The sequence below is a fragment of the Rhea americana genome, unplaced genomic scaffold, assembly GCF_003343005.1.
Source record: "Rhea americana isolate MKP2758 unplaced genomic scaffold, rheAme1 scaffold_490, whole genome shotgun sequence".
NCBI classification, from domain to species: Eukaryota; Metazoa; Chordata; class Aves; order Rheiformes; family Rheidae; genus Rhea; species Rhea americana.
In genome coordinates this window covers 94,849-99,266 of record NW_028186635.1, presented here as the reverse complement: position 1 = coordinate 99,266, position 4,418 = coordinate 94,849, and the positions used below count along the sequence as shown (strand labels likewise).

Below are 4,418 nucleotides of genomic sequence, written 5' to 3'. Positions count from 1 at the left end.
CCCGACACGCCGCCCGGCCCGGTACCTGCTGCTGCGCAGAGCCGTTCCGCAGCACCCCGTCGGCGCGGCACGGCCAGCCCCATCCGGCCCGGCGCCTTTTGTCGGGTCGCGGCGGCGCCGGGGCGGGCCGGGGGCGGTGCCGCGGTACCGGCCGCCCTCTCGGCCGCGGGCGGTGGCGCCTCCTTTGGTTTAGTGCGTGGAAAACGCAGGGGTCTGCGGGTAGCGTCTTACTGCTCGACTTTGCTGTGATGTGGCCGCGTTGTGGCAAAGGGAATCACGAGAACTAGCAGGCGGCAGGGAATCCTCCATAATCCGCCCTGTTAGCACCGTTTCTGTCTGAAGGCTTTGAGTCTCCGAATGGCTACGYACCACCGATGATAGTCACAAATACTTAGAGGCTAAGTGGCTGGCCAAAGACATGTATACTTCTAAAATAACGTTTGCCTTTTGTGCCTTCAAGGGGATATGGTCACAAAGGCTACTCCATAACTATGCTGGGTAGAAAGGAACTGCTTTTACAAAACAAAAGCTGAGGTTCTTACGAAACAAAAATGACTCTCAGAATTGATGCCTTAGGGGAAAAAAAAAACCCAAGTGTCATTAGACTTGTGATCGAAATCATGAGAGCTGGTCATGCTGCTGATGGACAGCTGGAAACTGAACGCAGCCGCCCSCCTGTAAGCATCTGCTCGTGTCCGATTAAAAGCAGCATTAGCACATGAGTATTGTAGGGGAGGTCTGCAAAGCACCAAGCGTGACCATGGAGTCCTGAAACTGCTTTTCTCCTGCCCGGTGATTTGCTGTATATGTGTGTRGCAAGGTCTTTGCGTTGGGCCCACTTACGTGTGTGAATACAAGGTCTTGTATTCTGAAAGCACTTCTGCCAACTGAGTAGTTGTATATTTAGTGCACTTTAGCTAGGAAAAAAAATAGTATATTTTTGTAGTGTTTTCACTGATGCTTTGAAAGATGCATTCTTTGTCTCTAGCTGGTTCTGTTCCAGATGTTGACCAATGGGAAATGACCAGATTGCACAAGATGTAGATTCCTGTCCTCGATTCTGCTTTTTCCTTTATTGATTCTTCCTTCCTTTTCAACTGTCACTGACTGGAAACTCCTAAAGAAGCCCAGAGGATATCCTGTCCAAACCTGAGAGGTGGGAAAACCCCAATCCTCTTCTAGTCATACTGACCATTTTCCTGCTCAGTCAAGTTCTGTGACTTCACCTGAAGTCCTCCCTTCTTTAGACAAATCATAACTTGCTTTAATAGAAGAGACAGGAAATTGCAAACATTTTGGACATGTCAGGTTAGATTCTTCCTCCCTCTTTTAACTTCAAGTGATCTTCTGTAGCTACTCTTTTCTCCTTGACGAGTCATTCTTTCTACATCTAAATCCAGCTGTGCTCGTCTTCACAGTCRGACTGTAGTTCCTTCCTTGACAAAATGGGCCAGCTATATTCTAGTACGTGGGCTATCCAAACCATGTTTTCTTTGGCTTTCTAAGAAAGTATATTACATTGRAAGTAGCAAAGTTAAAAATAATATTTTTCTGTACAAGAGTAGTTTTTGCACCAATGCACTATGCTGGTGTTACTCTAACATTTGTTTCATCAGGCACGCACCGTGTATATTCATTCRTTCTCCTGCTGTTGAAGGTTTGTGGAGGAACAGCAGCATATGAAAGAGGACTCTGTGGTTAAGAAAAGTACAAATAATATAGATGAGACCGTAACAAAGGCAGGATCTTAGTTCCCTGCAAAGACTCTGTAAAAAGAGATGCAATTTCTGAACTAGCTCTTCTGGGTTTTTTTGCTCTCTGCAAGCGATAGACTTTGTGTCTGACAGGTAATTTAAGAGAGAAGAGCCTGAGGAAGGCAGAGGAATGCACAGCCCTGATGGCTTGAAAGATGTAAAATGTCTGTTCTGTCCTTTATTCTGGGCTATGGGATGAGATCAGAGATCCGTGGAATGGATTGCCCTTTCCATTTGACATATTACTCCTCTCTGTAGAAAAGCATTCTTTGGGCAGTTGTTTTAATGGCCTGGCATTTGCCAGCTCTGGTACGTTGCTTCAAGAAGGACAGTATTCCCTTAGCACACTCCTGGCTTTACGTCTGACAGCCAAGAAAAATAGTAGCCCTCACTCCTCTAGAATCACACCTGAGAATCTGAGCCATATATTGCAAAGATTTTATTTCCACCTTGGCAACTGTTTTGGAGATATGCTTAATCAAGTTTATTCTTTTGTAAAATATGAGGAAAAATGAAAGGGAAAAATCTTTTTGCTAGATTTTTTTTACAGCAGGACACAAGAAAACATTTTTGAATGTGGGCAGACTGAGGGCAGATCAGCTGAAGCTGTACACGACCTTCTCAAATCCAAGGACAATGAGTATCAGTCTTCACGAATTCAGACCTCAGCAGGAGTTTCCTTTATTACAGTGGATTTACACATGCGGGCTGGATTAAACTTTAAGTCGTATCTGGATAGCTGTGCAAATAGGATGTTTATGATCTGGAAATGCACTTTGTTGCTTCTGTGCAGGGAGAGAGAATAATACCCTGCACTTCCTTACCACCTGAGAAAATCTTTCCAAGATTCATGGTCTTATTTTGCCTTTCAGTTAAATGAAACTTTTCAGGGACTGTCTTTCCTTGCATCATGAACCACTGACTTGTCAGCCATGTGGATGCCTTACATAAGTGTTCACTCTAGTTTTTGATCCAATATTGCAACTAATTGATAATTTTTGAGTTTTAATAGCAAGTAAAAATTAGCTCTAGAATTAGGCCTCATTGTGTGAGGTTTAACTGCTGCTGTATTATTAAAGCAGTGTCTTTGGTTATGTAAGTAAGTAAAAACGTAACAAYACTCATATGGTTCTTTTAACATCTATAGAAAGTTCCAACTTCATTTCCTGATATTCAGTTAGCAGATCTTGTCAAGAAATGAGCAGTGCTATTCTTATGTGTTTTGGTATTGTGTAAGAGTCCATCAGTTACTGACTCAGAAGTGAGTTTTAAACATGCCCGTAAGTTGGGAGGATTTTTTACTTACTCGTGTGCTAATGTACCTTCCTTCTCTGTGGATGTATCCTGTGCTCTGGGACCTAAAACAGTTCATTCTTTTTAGCTTTGATTAATTACCGATTATATCAGTACTATTGCTGCAAAATTACTTTCTGCCATTCACGTTCTTTTCCACATCGTTAATTCTTAAATGAGCATGGAAACAAATGCCTCTCTAGCTGAGATATACAAACCTCGTGGATAACTTTAAGCAGATGATAGGCACAGAAAGCTACACAGCTCCAATTCTGCTTTGTACTTTCTGCATGCCATGGAAACCTATTTTCCCCATTTTTGGTGCTGAGATGTTCCCATACGCCTGGCGAGGGAGTGTCTGGGAGAGGGCTGAAGAAGCAAGATACTCTGAATAACACATTTCTTTTAGACTCAAATGTGTTAGCATGTAAACCTATGGGAGAATTAATTACTTCAAGCAGAATCAACTCATGTTCTATCCTGCCCCATGAGGTTTTTGTGCTTTTTTTGTGCATTATATGCTCAATGGTTCTTCTCTCCTAAATCAGCTGTTAGCAGGGAAGATATGGAAGAATGTAGAAAAACATGTTCTTTATCTTTGTAGATCTGTCTCCTTCTGGCCTAACTGGAAAAAGTCTTTTAAGGGAATTGTTAACATTGTCTTCTTGTCTGTCCCTAACCTCATGTTGCACCACCTATCAGTAAAAAGACTGGTGAAAACTTCTCATGACTGAAAAAATACCTTTAGATTGTCTTCAATTTCTATGAATATAGCATAAGTGAGGCAGAGGAGCAGTGCTACAGCTGTGCTTGGAGTAGACACAACAAGCAAAGTCATAGGCTTGAATTTCGAGATTTTTGTGCTTGAGAGAAAGTCGTATGGATGATCTTGCCCTGGAACACTTGTGAACAAACTGCTTCTTGTGCAAGAAGAAGTATAGGCTGAGGAATCTGAAGGACTAGGTACAAATTTTGTGASTTTGGGGATGCAGTTTGCTGATAAAACAGGAAAAGTCTTTCTTTGGCTTTAGTAGCATGTGAAGGAGCTCTGGCTGCTTAGTCAAAGAGGCTGCACTTCCCTGTCATGCTGGGGACTTCCCTCTTGTGTGGGGCAGGGGAATTCTTTTAAATTCTGTAAAATAGCTATTTCTATCTTTTCATCTGATCTCATTATACCACAACTGAAGTATAGGCAGGAAGGATTTTGCTCTTTTTCCTTTAATGTGACCAACAGATGCGAAGTCTGGCACTATCCCCACATACGCTGTGTTCTGCAATGGGGTGCAGTCCCTTTGACATGACACATACTTTCCACTCAAACCTGAAGCTTGAGCACTCGCAACTCGAGAGCTCAGCACAGCTCTACAGAGT

The 4,418-nt window shown here is 42.8% G+C and overlaps 1 protein-coding gene across 1 annotated transcript in view; it reads right to left on the bottom strand.

Moving 5' to 3' along the window:
• Positions 1-102, bottom strand: part of LOC146588851 (toll-like receptor 2) — a 3,687-nt gene extending 3,585 nt beyond the window's left edge. The window contains exon 1 of the mRNA XM_085317256.1: positions 26-102. The gene's annotated coding sequence lies outside the window, so the exon portion shown is untranslated. The remainder of the gene's footprint in view (positions 1-25) is intronic.
• Positions 103-4,418: the final 4,316 nt, after the last annotated feature.